The 19,188-nt window shown below is 33.3% G+C and overlaps 1 protein-coding gene across 1 annotated transcript in view; it reads left to right on the forward strand.

Moving 5' to 3' along the window:
* LOC111416496 (crimpy) overlaps window positions 1-1,536 on the forward strand; it is a 125,255-nt gene extending 123,719 nt beyond the window's left edge. The window contains exon 3 of the mRNA XM_023048537.2: window positions 969-1,536. The gene's annotated coding sequence lies outside the window, so the exon portion shown is untranslated. The remainder of the gene's footprint in view (window positions 1-968) is intronic.
* The last annotated feature ends 17,652 nt before the right edge of the window (window positions 1,537-19,188 follow it).

The following is a 19,188-nucleotide window of genomic DNA, read 5'->3' on the forward strand; positions in this document are numbered from 1 at the left end:
CATTAGAGAGTAAAATGATTCAAGAGGGAAAGCTTCTGTTATTATACAGTTATAAATCCTATTCAAACTTATTAAAGAGGTATTACTAACTCATCTCAAATCTTAGCTCTTCAATATTTAACAAAAAGGGGAATTTAAAATATCTCGATAAATCTAAACATCCATATTTTCTAAATTAAATTGAAAACTTTAATTAATCTTGATAAATTGATCATAATTATTGACTTTCGGCAATAATTCAAGATCACCCATTATGCCATGAATTATAATTTATAGGTCAACGATCAATAATAGGACAAATTATGTAAATGTTGTTCTGTCTATCATTTCAGAAATCACCCTTCCATATGATATTTAATTTATGTAGTATCAGGCTAAATTAGTTTTAGTGCAAAACTTGAAAATCTATCATGCTACGTTTGATTTACATCCCTATTATAGGGAAACAAGCGTAATTAATGTGATACATTACACTTTAAACTCAAGTGGGTGAACTTGAAATTAGATGGAAACTATGCGGCGATGTTGCAGAGCTTGGTATCGCTTATTATTAAATATTAAATGATCGTTGATGCAATGCGTTCGTTGAGCACCAAGCTCCATTACCTTTTATTCTTGCCATATATTTAAGGAGCAATAAAAGGGGTCTGTGGATCGTTTTTTTTAACTTTGCAAGTTTTGCTTTGGACGTCATCATAAACAAACCCTTAATGGGAGTTCGTGTCGTCGTTTTTCTTTTTCGAAACGATGAAATATCGCTGTTTTAAATGTATGGAATATTAAAACTTTTTTTCTTTCAATATCAATAAAATAACGAAAATATTGTCAAAATTTGAATATAAAAATATGGTTGTAACATCTGGGATGATAAATCGTCCACGTTTAGCTCACGAAAAAAACTTTTTATTTTATAAATTTTCCAACTTTCCTAAAACTAATATTTATTTCGTTCTGTTTTGTTTGTTCAGGCACAGTACTGGTGGAGGCATCGGGTTCGGCCTTTGCAGTGGACTTTCCGTTCGGTGCCGTACAAGAGAATGGGAAAACTTTTTCCATGGGATCAGATCATATCTCTCTGCGAGGGTCGATTGGTAAGGAAATGGATTTGATCCGAGTAAACGGGCCCAAAAACACAACCTCTGTTCGCCGCCGTATTTCTTTCATTGGTGTTTCGTCTACGCCGACAATAACTTCCGCTGCATGCTGCTCTTTCTTTTACGGACAATAATTAGGCGAGAATCAGATTCCGGGGGAAGATCTATTCCATCATTTGTATCCGATTCAAATTGGATAAGATTGAAATTGCTGTTTGTACATATCTTGCTTAAAATACAAAAAAAATTAAAAAAATTAAAACGATAAACAGAATTTTGCTACTTCTTACCGATCACCTAATTTACAACAGAGATAAGTGCGTGTATATATGTATATTGTAATGTAAGTAAAAAAGCAATTGGTGGTGTGTATTGTATTTTATATTTATATTTGTACATAATTGTAATGGATATGGAATAAAGTGATACTATATATATTAAATTATTGTTTTATTATATTTTAGTACAAAAATGAAACAATTTCAAGATCATATTCAAAATGTTTTAAATATGTTTAGGATGGTTACATCTTCCGCCACTAATAATAACTGTAACACAATCGCAAATTGTTAGAATGAGAAAAGATTACTATCACGAAACCAGTTTTTCAAACACGAAATCCACGCACATAATGACAGTGGAGCAACAATTACCGGATTTTAATCCTAATTTAACAAACTCAGTGTTAGGTCCGCAGGGGATATCGAAATTATGGACTACTTCAAATGTTTTCGTTTGCAATTAACATACTCTTTTGCACCATGCAATATCAAAATTATCAGGTTCAGCTAAGTTATGAGAAATCAACTTTAAATAACCTAAGTATTGGACAAAGTTAAAGAGAGCAATTTGTCATGATTTGTCAACATTAGTTGACTCACGTCATTTCTAGTTTTAGTTTTATTTCTATTTAATAAACGACATCAGTGGTAAAGATTGAGAGAAAACTCTTAGTTAAAATAACATTGATGCTATGAGCTACGTTTTACTGAAAATCAAACAATAGAAAATGTATTATAAAGATAACCTCACCTTTGCAGAAATTAAATGTTTCACAACAATCTAATTGAAAAGAGAATGACAATTTCGGAATGCAACCAAGAAAGTGCTATAATTGCAATGAAATACTAATGGTGAAAAAAATTCAAAAAGTTAATATTCCGGATTGCACGCGGATTGCATACAGAATGTACCATTACTTGAAAGAATTCGGCCTTGGATTAGGATGATCTATTGAAAAATGCCAAAGTTTATTACAAATTGATGGAGTTGAGATGGAAGTAGAGATCTATGTAGTTCCAGATCATTGCCAAGAAGATTTGTATTAGTGTTTTCTACTAACCGAATGTTAGAAGAACTAAACTTTGTGTGTGCAACGATATGTCATTACTAAAACTAAATCTTAAAATGAACACATTTTAACAAAACCAGAACAGAAGTATGAAATAAACGTTGAAACAATGATGGATGATGAAGAGTGCGATGACAAAGAAGATTGTGAAGAAAATTTGCAAACCTATTAGGATACAGAATATTGAAAATGAATGTTCAATTCCATGTGCTCCATAACAATTAAAAATGATGTAGTAGAATGTGACGTAAAAATTAATCTTGGTAACATAAACAAAAAAGAATTGAGAAATCTTATCCAAGATTGTCAATTCTTTTTTGTTTATACATACTTCATACTTCATACTTACATACTTCATATGCGAGTCCAGTAGTATTACTTAGTAAACGGACTGGTGAGAAGAAACATCAAAACATTACACTAAGAAACGGAAGGAACGAAAAGACATGAAGACTCGAAACACTTGAAAGTACCAAAAAGGAGACTCAATCATTTCATTAGATGAAAGACGGATCTTACAGGATAGTCTAGGAAGATGATACCATTATACAAAGGACCATATCTTGTAAACACCGTTTTTGAAAATGATAGATATCGCATACCTGACATGCCACCAGGTGCTTAACGAACTTTAGTTCAATTTTTGCTGCAGATCTTATAAAAACCATGTGTCAGAAGCCAGATGAAGACAAAAATCGATAAAAATAAAAAATGTCAGAGAGTTAGTGTGTTATTAGAAAGCAACGTATTTGCTAGCATGTAAAACGATGAGAATGTTTTTCGAATATATAACGTATTTAGACACCAAAGTAAATAAAAGTGTTAAATGTTAAAAAAACTCTTTGATTTTACTATGTACATATAAAGTTGCATTCATTATCCATACCTTATTAAACATAAATTATTCAATAAGAAAAGTAGCGGAGCATATAAACTGTTCAAAAACAGTGCTTTATCAAGCTCGACTACACTTTCCAAACTACAATATCACAGAAAACATTCCACTGAGAAATCAGCCTAGAAAAACATCATGAAACATTGATTTTCTGATTGTTCGACTATCTAACGACAATTAAAAGAAGATTTACTGAGAAATTTACTAAAATCATTATGGTTTTACATGAATGGTTCAGGTAATAAAGATCCTCATAATAAAGATTCCTACAACGTCCTTCACGCTAAAACCTGTGGTAAAGTGCGTAACATAAAAATTTAGTGTTGCTTGTGATGAAGAGGTAGTAGGTCTACTAAAATTCATCGATGGAATATTATGTCAACATCAATACAAAGATATTTTACAAGAAACCATTCTTCCTTATGCAGAATATATTTTATGACCGTCATATGGAAATTTCAATAAAACAAATACATGCCACGTTCTGTGAACAAAATGTTAATTAATAACTGTGACAGTTTTGAATTGCCTCCTGGAATAGTCCAGATTTGAATCCAATCGAAAAATCTGTAGAAGGAAGTAAAATTACGCGTGACAGATAAAAAGTGTAGTAATTTAAAAGAACTTTATGGAGATGAATTGATTCCTGGAATGCGATTCCATTTGAAACGTGTTGTAAACTTGTGAAATCAATGCTGGCAAAATGTAGGGCGGAAATAGATAATAAAGGGTTCCTTACAAAATATTAAATTGTTTATTTAAAAAGAACGACACACAATGGCCATTGAAGTTACGCTTTTCGTAAACTGTACCTTTTTCTTACATTCCTTCGTTCTCTCGATTTAATTGTTCGAGGAATATTGTAGTTGCGCTTATTTAGTTATTGAGAACGATCTTCATTAAAAGATTTTGTTCGTTAATTTTTCTTTTTTGTATTTTGTCGCTGTTATATTGAATTATTGCATCTAGACGACTTTCATCATCATTTATAGCAGAGTGTACCATGATTATGAATAGAATATTTTGTTCTGGATTTATTGACAATTACCCGTGGTAATATTTCTGTCACTTTCACTAAATTTTCTAAACTAAATACAAACTCAATTAAGACAATAAAATTATTAGGTATTGTATAATATAATATATTAAATATACTAATTTCGTATTAAATTAATTAACCCTCTGTCGGGTGCGGTCGATCTAAGCGGCACAGCAGGTACTTTCGGGCTAGCCGTTATTAACTATGTAAATAAACTCCACTCGGTCATTTTTTCGTTGCTTGGTTGGATTGCCTACGTTTGACTTCTTAGCCTCCCTTTCTCAGTATTCCCTGTACCCTGAGTCGTTACTAATTACTTATTATTCAGAAGTAAGTTAAATTTTTTTCATTCAATTTATTTATTTTAAGAATGAAAATTGAAATAATGAGATTCTGTACGAACTCGGTGTAGATAGCGCTATCGTAAGGTTCAAAAAGCAGACAATATGGCGACAATACCACCCGATGAGGATAATCAAAAAAGTAACCACGTGAAATAAAAGCCACCATCAAAATCATGTCGGGTGAGTTCTTAAAACATAATCACCCATCTTCCTGAAATAACCGGAAAAGCAAGGAATGTTAAAACTGCTCTTGAGTGTTGGGGTCATTTCTTTGTTGATGAAATTATTGTAACGATTGCCAAATTCACAAAGCTTAGGGAGAGAGAGATCAGACATACAAAGTTTATTAAACTCTAGGATTGTTGGGAAAAGGATGATTGTACAATTGCTTTGATTTATGAAGTTTTAACAAATTCGTTGAAAATTGTCGAAGGAATTATTGTTTTTGTGAAAACGTCACCATAGATGAAATGTGCTCTTTGGGATAATATATACCTTCGAAAGCAATGAAATGCGATATAAAACTGTTATTATACCTATTACTCGATTCTATAATGAGTTATCCATTAAATTTCTAAATATGCAGCTAAATATGATGGTAAATAAAATAGGTTCCAAAACGGCTGCTTCACAATTACCATAGAATATGAACTTCCATATGAATATAGACTTTCACTCTCTGGATGTAGTCAGTAAGACACTTAGTATTGTACAGATCGACATATAACAAAGTAATTTACTCACAACGGTGTGATATCAAATGCTTTTTCTAAAAAACCACAGCAGTCCCCAGTCGACAGCGGTCGATATCATCTGTTGGATTTAGCGTTTATGCTAATGAACCAATCAAACAAGGATAACCCATTAATCCCTATATTCATTTCTTATAGATACAGCAATAATGTATTAAAGATGATCATTTTCCAATTGTTTTTGCGCCGCAAACCACAATTAACCGTTGGTGCTTTATTTTAAAACATAGGAAGATATGATGTAAACAAGCTGAATTCAAAAATGACTGAAAGTTTTTAATATTTGGAAATTTTGCTCCAATCTTTGCTAATGAACCTCGCAAAATATGTAAACTTCGTCTCTTTCAATATGATGGAACAAAACATGTTCTGAGGACATTAATCATAGAAGAATTCTTATTAAGAAGTATAAACATAGTCCTACACTGGAAACTTATATTAAGATTCAAGAAGCTGAAGCTTGTGTTAAAAGACATATTAAGAAAACGATGTAAATATTTTTACAATAATTAAAGTTAAAATTCTTTTGTAAAGGAAGTCTGGTCTTCTGTGGGTAAAATCTCTCTTAATAGATAGAAGTGTTTCGGTAATATTATCTAAGCAACTAGAATGCAAAAGCAACGAAACTACTAGTTATGAAATGACAGGTATTTTGCCAATGAGTGTAAACGGGTTTATTTTTGAGATTTTTCAAGAATTTAGGGCCTTATATTCCCAAATTTAACACAACTTAGAGGTGGTTATACCAAATGTGAATGAAAATGCACGCTGTTGTCATATGAAGGTGTTGTTTTTGACTTTTCAGGAATTTTTCTGACAATCAATTTTGTAGCTACAATTTTAATAGATTTCAGAAATACATAATATAGTGCTTTTTGCTCACAACTTAGATATATCCCAACTGAGAGTATTTTGTGGGGAATCAAATTTTCCTATTTATTTTTTCCTACCAAGGTATATACAATAATTGACAAGAATTAATTATACCAAGATATTTTGTTAGGATAAGATAAGGCGCTGATGTCTTCGTTCCTAGGTTCTATTAAATTACGCGACCTTATATTAACTATAGCAATATATATAATCTTATATTTGGCCCTCATACACTAATAGACGTTATAAAGCTGCTTCTCGAGTTGTCAACTAACAGAGAGGATGTGGTGTTGTACTGTAATAAAGGACCCTCATGTTTGTATCATAATGAACTGATGGATGCTGTGATGAGTGATGCGGTTCAGAGTGGAGACGGGTGTAAGAGCGAGATAACGATTTATGAAATATTGGGAAGATGACACGAACAATGGAAAGTAGGTATTTTGAGCAATAAAACTAAATATACCTTTATTCATACTGAAGTTATGTTTATACCTGGGTATATTATTCTGTAATATTACTGTTAAACTTGTTAAAAAACTTTTTGCCATTTGAATGTGAGTATACGGATTTAAATCCTATCCCTTTTTTCAACTGCCCAAAGTATTGGTAAGATTAAGTGGAATTATTGTTGGCAATTATGGACATTGGCTTCCAATGCCGTTAAATTGTATGTTGTAATAGACGGTGTAGAAATTTTTCGCAGCCAAAATATCAATAGAAATATTATTGATTGAATATAGAGTCATATACAGCTTTGATGTTAATTTCATATTTAAATAACGTTATGTTGGATCAATAGTTAGTGGATACGGTAAGGAAAGGACATTGGCAATCTTCTCCTCTTTTTACTCTTTTATAACATTACATTTAATTTCAATAAGAATAGAAATTGATCTAACCCACAATTTTTTTTTCAAGATTTATTACTCCATATTTATTTGTCAACGTTTATTTTATCAATCAACTTTACGACTTAAATAAAAAAATAACAAATCTAAATGGTACTTTTATTCACTAACTTTCATAATTTCAACAACATTAATCAAATTTATGATATCATGAATATTCTTTACCTAGGTATATTTCCTGTTAAATATAGCCAACATAAAATTATATGAGTCGCCGAAAAGGCGCAGTGGTTAATGTACTCTTTTGTACCAGCCACGAACGACTATTAAGAATAAAGGAAAACGAAAGCAAGTAGCAGTACAATTGAATGAATAAATCAGAATGGTTTTAAAAATACCGTCCCCCACGTAGTTAAATAAAGAAAAGAAAAAGAGGGATCGTTAAAACGCTAATAAGTATCCGTTGCTGCAAGCAGAAATTCGAGCTTTCCCAAAAAAAGCCCTTCGGTATTGTATTGTAAGGACACCCTTAACTGGAGGCTTATTCCATCAAATTTAATATTGCGTTATCTTGAGTTGGAAACAATAGCGGTCGTAACAATCATAGAAGGTTCTTCTCATTTGGGGGTAAGAAAAGAGATAATTTTTATCGTCGGAAAGTGGTAAAAAGTATACGGTTTATCAAGGGAGTCTTCATTTCCTACCCTCGTCGTTTATGGGCTTCTACTTTGTTTCTTTCCGTTACGTGATCCGAAATTGTTATAAGACGCCACTAGGAAAAATATAAAACTAATTTGAGCAGGTAACTTGACTAGACCGTCGTTTCATCCTAATCGTATTAGAAACAGTACCAGTTGCAATAAGTAGCACCTGGTCGTCCGAATTAATATGTATGGTAATGAAATCGAATCAATTTTGAAAGGAACGTGAACAGAATTCTATAAATATTTATTGCACGTTCTTGCATACTCGGAACTTGTCGATTATAACGATTAAATCGTGAATATATTTTCACGAAACAGATTTTATTTTTTCGTGGTACGAATATAAATTTTTTATTTGGAATCCGTTTTTCAAAGAGAAATATAATAAACATCATAACAAAAACTAGCAAATTTCATTGTCATAAAACTTGAGTGATTTAAGTTTCTTAATAGTACAATTAGCATTCGAGTTGTACTTTATTTTAATGAATGCTAATCTAATGGTGAAACAACAGCTTTAAAATCTCCTGGAAATACTAAATTGTGGTGCTGGAATATGCCCGCAGATTTGACTTGACATTACACCGGAGTTACTACAAAACTTTGTGACGTGGTCGTAAACTTTAGACGGCGAAAATATGATTTTCAACTGCATAACATCATTCATGATGCATGTCGAGGATGTAAAAATTTACGAACCATTACATACGGATAATTTGATTTTTATTGGATTTGCAAATGTTATAACCGTCATAAAATGCAAATTTTTATAGACGTTATCTGATTTCATTTATGTTAATAGATACGTGTTAATTAGTATGTATTTTCGTTTCATTTTGAAAATTATTATCTTGCAATGTAAATCAAACTAATGTAAACGACGACACTTTTCATCGATTTATTTCAAAAATTCGCACAAAATTCATTTCTTGGAAAATGTGTATGAAAATGTCACAAATCTATTCTCACTCACGAAAAGGGAATATTCATTTAGCATCTTCTCTAGATCTTGATCATGGTGTTACACTGAATAAATTGATTCTTTATGATGAAGTCCTGGATAATAGCTACGACATTTACTACCGCGATGATTTTAGTGATTTATAACGTACGTGGCATATTTCGTGATATTTCACATCTAATTCTCTGTTACTTTAATATTCCGAACATGGAATGGTGTATGTTAATGCGGTATACCCCAACTTCTGTTGGTGGTTGCAATGAGAGATAATTATAATAATCTTTATGTAACCTTTACTCTATAGTTGCTTGAGATAACCCTTTGATTAGCTTAGATATGCATCATTCGGCCTTAGAGTTCGTTTTACGTTTCAATTTCACTTCATGCATATGCAGACTACAGGTGTCCCGTATCTTTCGGATCAGAGCATTATACGGTTGAAGAATATATTATTCTGAAGCGATTACTCTAATAAAAAAATTTCGATTCGCGGAAAATGTTTATTTCTCTTTCCGCGTCGAATCTATTGGTGAGTACACGTGAGAAACGAGTTATGAACGGCGCGGCGGACCGGCCGAGGGTGGGACCGACTTGAAACAGTTCTGATGCGGTTATTATAAACATTTCGAAAAAAAATTATTAAAAAAATCGCTTCAGAATAATGTATCCTTCAACCGTATAATGCTCTGATCCGGAAGATACGGGACACTTGTACTTTAAAAGGCTCTACTTGAGCCAGTGACCTTCTATCTAGGGGAAAACCCCACAGCTATACCTACAGTAACAAATAAATCGAAACTAAAGAAAAACTTAAATTACACAATAGGTGGAGATGAAGTTAGGCTATGATGACGACTACCTCTATTTAATCTCATTTCCTACGTAAACGTACTCAAATGTTGATATCATCTTAAATCTGACTACAACTCCTATTCTGGATGTATCCATGATTTTCTCATTGATTGACAGTAAAAAGCAGGGGACTTGGTTGTGATGTAATTCCAACACGGATGAAATATAATCGTTTTTTGGCATATGACGGGCAAAACATCTCCTATCTGTTCTACAAATTTTTATTTAGGTAATCTGCAGCCTTTTTCTGACACATCTGCTCTTCTTTGGCTTTCTCGATCATTAATAGCAGATATATTAAATCAAGTCTCTAAATTGGATCCTTGTTCTGATGGTTATATGATGGAACAAGCTTATATGTATATAGCCCGTTGCACTTATTTCAACTGTTAACACCTTATCATCTAATCTTCTGTTCTTCTATACAATCGTTTCGCCATTTTCCTTGTTACAAGAAAATCATATTTATGCATTTTACTACGCATAAATCGTTAATAAATTCTCTCCGCTGGAATCTAGAACCGCTTAAATTGTACTACTCAGATTTGAAAGAATTGCACATGGTCAGACCCAAAGACATGCGATTATGATACTTATTACAACATCTGTCGGAAACAGTAAATACAAACATTCAAAGGCAGAAAGTATGTGTATTCAACTGCATATTTAATGATAAAACTTGGGTGTAGTAAAGCTACTTCCCTCTCTGTCCGTAGCATTACAACCGGGGGTGGTCTTCGCTGACTGCAATTTGCCTCCATTTGCTGCTGTCCAAGATTAGTTCCTTTGGTCATTCAATATTTAGGGTTCGTATCCACTACAATATTTTCTTTCCACCGCATTCTCGGTCTTCTCAATGATCGCCTTCCCTCTGGGGCTCTTTCCATACTAACTTAACAACAAGTTTGTCTTGTCTCCTAACATGGCCGACCCATCTTAATCTTTCTGACTTTATTACTTTCACTATATCTGGTTGGTTATATAGTTGTTTGGTGTAATAAAGCTGCTTTCATCAGAAAATTCATTAAATTCATGATTTCGTTATTGTCATTGTATATCATATTAATATTTAGCTATCCAGGTTAACGTGTTTTAGCGGGAACATTATGGATTATTCGTGGTAGGAACGAGGATTCGTGGTAGAAACGAGTTGACAAAGTTTAGAAACAGATGTAGCCTGAGGATCTTGATGATTATCAGTAGGAACTGTCTAACAATAATCAAAAAAATGTAGTTTTACATATTTGAAACAAAACATTATCTTTAATCAGAGATATAATGCAGCCGAGTGAGCATTATTTTATTATATTATATTTCTATCTGGAAGATAGAACTTTCATGGGTTTTAATGAATAAATAGTGCTAAAACGTGTAAAATGAACTAGGAAAACTTTTTTTTAACTGTGCCAACGACAAAGGAGATTATAATTAGACATAATTAAATTGCTCGTTGTTGGAAAACCTAAAAATTCATGTACCGATAATAGCAAAAAAAACAATCGATCACTGACAAATTGACTTAAAAAGCCTAAATGAGTCCGAACCAGATATTAATCAGAAATATATGAAACATTTGTTCTAGACTCCAAACTACAATTAGACCTTTAAGCTACTACTTTGGTTGACTTCCATAACTTGAGTCAGAATAACAGATGAAAACGAGGAACGCAGTTCGTGGCAACTGGTAGAAATCAACGAAAAGAATCACCTTATAAGTACGAAGGTTTTCACGGCCGGTGTGAATTAAACTAAGATTAGAACTAAAACTAGAAACTTTCGGGTTTTGCCGTGCGTCTTTTAATAAAAGGTTTGACGTTTCGGATGCCATGTTGCAACCTTCTTCAGAAACTGGTTCGAAGTGACGAGATCAAAAAATCGGTAACTATATAAGTCGATATAAGTCGGAAAAACTAATTAATAATCAGTTAACGCTAATTACAAACTAATTAATAACTAATTGCGTCGCGTCCGGTGTGAGGCGGGAAGAGGTCTTCGTGTTCACCACCATCTTCCATGTTCTGCTAAGCTCCCAGCCATCCTCTCTGTTGACGTTATTTTTATGTCGGTGAATCTCTATGGCTTCTCTTGTCAGTCTTTGGTAGTATCTGTTGTCCCTAGCCAGCACCTTTGTTTGTTCGAAGTCTATTCGGTGCCCCTCTGCATGGCAATGTTCCGCAACCGCCGACTGCTGGATCTTCTTCAGCCTTACATCCCTCTCATGCTCCTTGATGCGGCACTCGACGTTGCGTCCAGTTTGGCCAACATAAACCTTCCCACAACTACACGATAGTCGATAGACTCCCGCTCCTTTTAATGGAGTTAGTTTGTCCTTGGCTATCGGGAGTGTGTTCCGAATTTTGCTGACCGTGCCGTACCGCACTACGATGTCGTTCTTCTTGAGGTGCCTAGCAATTCGTTCCGTTACACCTGAAACATAGGGAAGACAGATAAATCCAAGTGGTTTTGTACTTACCGTGTCCTCTTTCTGCTTTCGCTGCTTGATGGCCTGGTTGATGTCCCTCGAAGTGTATCCATTCTTCTACAGCACGCCTCGTAGAAAGTGTTGCTCCTTCTTCAAGTTCTCTCCTTCACATAGTCTCGCTGCTTGCTGAAATAATGTACGGATCACGGACCTCTTCTGTTGGGGATGATGATGTGAACATGCCTGTAAATACCTGTTGGTATGGGTCTTCTTTCGGTATACACCAAGTTCTATATCTCCATTTGTCGTCCTGGTGACCAACACATCTAGGAAAGGTAGTTTTTTGGCAGTTTCTGTTTCCATGGTGAACTTAATCATAGGATAGGAAGAATCACCTTGTTTAGTATATTGGTTTCTAAACACACTACATGTAATGTTCAGTTACCTTATGTTATCTGGCACAATAACCCAAAATACTATCATATCACAAAAAAATATAGCCATTTATAAACAAACACCGAGACTCATTTCTCATCCTTAAAAACGTTTTTGGAATACACAAAAGTTAGGAAACTCATTTAATTAAGTAGAACCTCATTTCTCAATGAGTTGATTACTTGATTACGTGAAATATGTGACTTAACATTAATAACTAAAGTGTCATTAGAAATTTCATGCTTTATACTTGTCAACCACACAGCGTCTCTTCATACATTCTGTCACTATCAACATTGTTTCTGTTTTTTTGATTCTGTTGAAATAGTAATAATACATTTGGAAGATGGCAAATCATTCACTTTTTGTTGGACAACTCTAGCAGAATTAGTCACCATTGAGGAAGAAACACCACTCCAGTCACTGATTCAATCAGAAAAATCTAGTAAAAACAACTTAGTGGATATCAACAAAATCTAGCCAGATATCCGTAAAAATCTCCAAAAACCTCAAAACTGTTTTAACTCACAGTCAAACAGTGACTAGATAATAGTGCCAAGATATTACACTACTAATTTATTTTGACATGTATCATGTATTACTTTTTGAAGCTCAAATATAACTAGATTCGACTTATAACGGAGTCAAAGAATCTTGAATTCTTGTATCATGATTTTAAATATTTTCAATCGTCTAAAGGTGTTAAAAGTGATCTCTTAGGAAGCAATTTCGGATATAAACATATTTATTAAATTTGTTACGAAATTACTTATTACAGCTTATTACGTTAACGTTAAACTTATAGTTTTAAATAGATTAAAACACTGAGAGAAATATTCAAGTTATATGAAACATGTACAAGTAGCTGTACAGTTTCTGGTTTCCGTTACAAGTTTTTCGTATAGTTGAAATTGTTCTGGGTGCCGAATATTATTTTCGTGGCGAATACGTTTACGGTCTCCGAGCGTACTTTACTGCAAATGGTTACAAGCGGGTGCAGCGAAGTTTAGGGTCGCACTTCTCGAGACGAAGAGCAAAGAAATTTCAGTTTCAGATTTACCGGAAAGTTATACTGCTACCTATACGGTACGGTTTACCTCGCGGCAATGTACACCGTGGAGATAACGATCCTATGGCAAACAAAGTTTTTCCTTCGTAAAGTTACGGTCACACATAAAGTAATTTTCGAGATACACGGGTTTACCTCTGATCGAAATTTCTCTCGTGTTATTGTTCACGTACAAACAATAAGTCTGAAACTCTAAACTATTATGTCTCGACTATATAAAGTCTTTTGACAATATATAGAAGCTTTTTATTTACTATATCTTATTAGAAACCCTGTCGTAGATAATTGCGTACCGTTCTCAAATGCTGATAAAGATTAGCACCGTGTTTCCTGGCGTAACACTTCGCAAGCATCAAGTTTGCAGAGATTACACGCGTGCTTACACAAGGTAATTGAATGAAGATGGGCCTATTTGTAACGCCCACCATCGCTATACGGGGTATACGCTCTCATCAAAAACTTACGCCTCATGACGACGACGACGCCATCATGATGTAATAAACCGTGAACTTGTTAACGCAAACGGGATTTTGGTATCATTTTCGTTAACGTTACGAGTATGACAACAATATGCGGTATAAAGTAATGGTAATTGAATGAGTTTTTCTTAAACTTTAGTTTATGTAAAGTGTTTTTGATGATAGATTTAATTTGTTATTTATTATTTTGATTACTTTAATTATTAAAAAAGAAGGAGTTTTAATAAAGCAAATTAAAACTGAAAGATCAAACTTTAAAGGACTTTTATTTAGTTTCAATGACATGCTAACATTTTAGATACTAAACTGCTTGTTATTACGAACTAAACATTTTAGTGATAGTAAGGTAACACATCCCTTCGCTATTAATTTCCTCTTAACCGAGAGAATTTTCTTATCTACTGGAGTATGCTGTCATTACCTTCACTATCTGAACGTCCCATTATTACGTGTGTACACGACCGCTTACCGCCATAAGCCTTTACGAAGTAGTTCAGTTTACGAGGCGGAAACTGGCCCAGTTTGAGGAAAGCTCGGAGAATATTGCTTCGAAATTAATTTAAGTTTTCTCATACGGGTATATGCAAAAGTTGTCCGCGAAGAACGGCTTTTAGGTGATGTCGGATACGACACAGCAAAGCATGTTTCACCTTTCTCATTTGGCCACCAATAAAAACAAACTTTATTAACAGACGAGACAATTTTGATAGTAAAGTGGAAAGATACGTAGAGCATGAGAATTGTGGTGAAGACATCGTTATATCGTATCAAGTGGGATGTTCTAATTAAGAGTCAGTTAATTAAAATCAAAGCACAACTTCAAACTTGATACTTTGTTGCCCTTTTAATGAGCAATTATTCTTAGTTTTTAAACGAAAGCAATTTTTTTAAGAAATAAATCCTTCTTAAACTCTACGCAGAATGAAACTAAATTTAGGTATATTTGTGATCAATTGTAGATCGAATTGTTTCTCGTTTCCGTTCTACGGGGCACTCAAAATAATTGAATACGGAAAGCAGGATTGAGGTTGGGCAGGAGACAGCAGTGGTTGCAATATAATGAAATATCCCTTTCGAAAAGAAATTCCTCCTAGTTTTTGTCCCTTTGCCTTTGACAGGTTGTCCCTTGTACATTTCTCCTATCCCTCTTTACTTTTAGATAGACGACAAAGAACACCCAGTTTACACCTCGCTGCGCACCGTAACAATTTAAATAATCACAAGGTATGACGTTATCTACGTCAAATCAGAAGTTCTTAAAATTTTGTAGCAACAAATATTTGTATTTATTTCTTTTAATATTACTGTTTATTATCTTATACCAAAATACTTAACATTTATAGAGAATTAATATATGTTACGCATCCCGTATTTGATAAATCTGTTATAAAATATGAAATGTTTTATTCAAAATGTTCGAGATTTTCAATTAAACGACCGGTATTTTTGTGTTAACGTTATATTTAGAAATACTTGTGGAGTAAGATTCCCATTACTGATATTACATAAAAAAACGACAGAATATTAAAAGTAACATACACATATACCATTTCAGGAAGCTGAAAGCTTTTACAAATAATTACAGTCGTTAATTCGTCGTTAATAGAAAAGCTACAACACAAGGAAAACGGAAAATGTTCGAAGTCGATTTCGAAAATGTTTAGCTTCTCGTTTTAGGTATACTGTTAGTTTTACCGATTATGCTAAAGCAGTTATTAATGCAGTTCTAGTTCAATTAACAGCGGCCATGAAAGCCTTCGTACTTATAACACCTATATTAAACACAAACCTCAACAGAAAATCACGTTTCAATTAAGCAAAGGGAAAATGTCTTCATTAAATTACATAATCCATTAAGAACAAATCCATTAACATTCGCCACCATAGGATCGGGCCACTATGTTATGTTTTAGAAAAAAATACAATAAGAAGAGACATTTTTAATCCAGCATAAAAATCCATAAAAAAATACAACATCAAATCACTGCTAAGAGCTGTGAGCACACGGGATCTCTATGTTGATGGCGTCTCACTCAAAAAAATAAATATATACCAATCCGGCAGAAAAACAGAGTAAATAAAAAATGTTTGGGAAATCTTAAAGAACATAAATGAAGCTGCAGCGTAACAAAAACCTTTGGTTTACACCAGAGGTTAAACTATTATATATAAACCCTAAGAAAACAGAAAGCCATTAACTACATAAGCATAAGGAACAGAGCAAACAACACAGTAAGAGAGATGCAGAGAGAACTTTGGGAAGAGTTTTACAAAGAAAATTGATTTATATGGAACCCAAAATCGAATCTGGAAAATGCTTGGAGCAACAAAAAGGGAAGTAAACGAAACAGTGGCTCAAAATATCAACGGGCAAGTAGATCAGCACAAAATAGCAATTCATTCTTCCGGTCTATTGCACTTTAAGTTGATCCGATGAAATGCCAGGGTGTTGTGTTTGGACCTAAAGCTTCCAGCTTTGGTAGAACACTTCATCAAGGACATAATAACCCTGAACTCAATGAATAGTACCCTTTTATTTTGAATAACATATTTTGTTAATTAATTTAATTACTGAGGACTAATTAAAAAATCTTTTGTTATATAATTACAAACTTTTATTTATGTAATATTACGATTTTCAAATCTATAAATGATTACTATTATTATTATTATTAAGAACAAGCAGAATTACTCATGGAGCTGTATAATAAAACATTGCAGGACGTGCAGGACTCAAAAAATTAACGAGGAATATCCCTCGTAGGCATATCCATGAAGCTATTTTATCGTCTGCTGCAACATCGCATTCTGAAGCACTGCAATGGCTACTGCATGGTTTTAGAATACACTCAGAAAAGAAGAGAAACATGGAAATAAATGTTACCAAAACAAAAACTTTGGTAATAGGTAGAGAATCGCGGAGATTTAATCTAGAAGTGAACCGCCACATAATTGTAACAGGCTACGTTTATTTGGATAAGCATATCGTCTTAGGAAGAACTCAAGAATAAGATAACAAAACATGTCAACAAATAAGATAGAATAGGGGGAGCACTAAGAACCAGTATCTGGAGAAACAACCGCATACCTAGCGAAATCCAAGCGAGGCTATCCAAAGCCTGCATCAAGCCAACAATGACATACACAGGGGAGGTGTAAACAGACACAACGGACACCTAAATAAAGGTGCTTAGTAACGAGATGGCGATTTTAAGAACGATCACTGGAAAGACGCTATGGGATCAGAGAAGAAGTAAGGAAATTTGGAAGGAATGAGAGACGAAACATGTGATGAGAGGACACTCTGAAGTAGAACAAGCCTATGGCTTCCGCAAAGAAGAAGACGAATATTTTGAGCAATTCAAAAACTTTTTAATTATACACGTAATCTAGATACCAACTTCTACATACTTCTACATACCAACTTGAATGTACCGAAATTTTAGAGAGTTTCAATAGACCAACCCAAGAGACAACCCAACCCAAGTTTCAATAGACCATATTGAAACTTGGGTTAGCAATCATTGCAAGAAGCAGCACTAGGCATTGGAAAGAAGAATTATGGTGTTAGGAATGAATTTAAAAATCTGAATTAAACAATGATAATCAAAAAAAGGAAAGTAGCATTAATCGAATTACCGATTAAGATTGGGAAATCTTCTTGTACGCTAAATGTGGTAGTCACGTGAACTTATTGCTTAGTAGTAAGGAAAGCTTTTTGACATTTGTTAGAAAACCATTTTCTCATGCTTCACTTTATGGTTTGATATTATAATTTAAAGAAAATGTGGTTTCGAAAAATCTTTTTAAACTTATTAATGAAAATGGAAATAATTCTCATTTAATGTTTTAATTTAATAAAGCCAAATATAATCTTTGGTCATTAATCGAACTAAAATAAAAAACAAATTTTATTTATGTGAGTATGTAAATTAAAGGTTATGTTCAGTTAGGCCGTTCGAGTTGTTAAAATCACACACGAATTGGAAATTGTATTTTATGTTTGCACACACGTACTAAAAAGTCTGCAGCAGTTTACAAACTGTGTGCTAAAACAAACCTGATAAAAGGCAAATGTGGGAATACTGTTTCGGACCACCGGATTTGAAAAATGATAATGTTTGTATGATTGAATGTAATCGATATTTTCATCCCCGGTTCCAAGATTTCGTTTCGAGTTTAATGCATTTCATACAAAAAATGTGTGTCAAAAAATATACGGGAGGATATTATAGACTTGGGTTAGATCAGGATCTAGTTTTGCTTTGAATATTTCAAAAAAAATAATTTTTTTATTTCAATTTTTAGCGCCTACTTTACAAATATATTACATTATAAATACAATTTCACAAAAGAAAGCTCAGATATATACATAAAGTACCTTTCATACACTCCATTCTCGAACAAAGAAACATTTTGTAGCTGAACAAAAAAGTCTGCCATCTACATTATTTAAAGAAAAAAGAAACATTTAAAAGATTACTTTTAAAATGTTTAAAAATAGGTTTTTAAATCCCTCGGTTTCAGATGCGCTGTCTTTTACTTGAGAATCAGGGCCCGTCTGCTCTCCCTAAAGGCCTTAGAGCTCTTTTTGTGGGGTTTCTCCCTGAGTTCCGCTTTGCGTTTCTCAAAGCTTCTCTTTTTATTTATTGCAAAACAGACGGCGCAGAAGTTATTCCATTTCCGCTCGTCGCTTTTAGCAGATTACAATAGTTCAATCAATCATAGTTTAAAACCTTTCTAGTAGCGATTATTTTTTTTCTTTTATTTATATTATTTTTCTCTTTCTTTTTCATGACAAACGGATTAAACGCTTTAAAAATTCATTTGAAGCGGAAGTGGGAAAACGAGTAAAATGAATATAAATCGTTTCTCTCAATGAAAGGATTTTTAGAAACAATTTCTTTCTGCATGTTTGAATGAAAAATTACACAAGTTTACACGGTTTTGGACACGTTCAGACATAAAGGTTTTTATTATACTTGTATATGATCGTTATGAATATCAATTTTTTATTCAATCTTCATAGAATTTTGAGATAAATGGCCATATATATTAATTAGAATT

Source organism: Onthophagus taurus, chromosome 1 (assembly GCF_036711975.1).
Source record: "Onthophagus taurus isolate NC chromosome 1, IU_Otau_3.0, whole genome shotgun sequence".
NCBI classification, from domain to species: domain Eukaryota; kingdom Metazoa; phylum Arthropoda; class Insecta; order Coleoptera; family Scarabaeidae; genus Onthophagus; species Onthophagus taurus.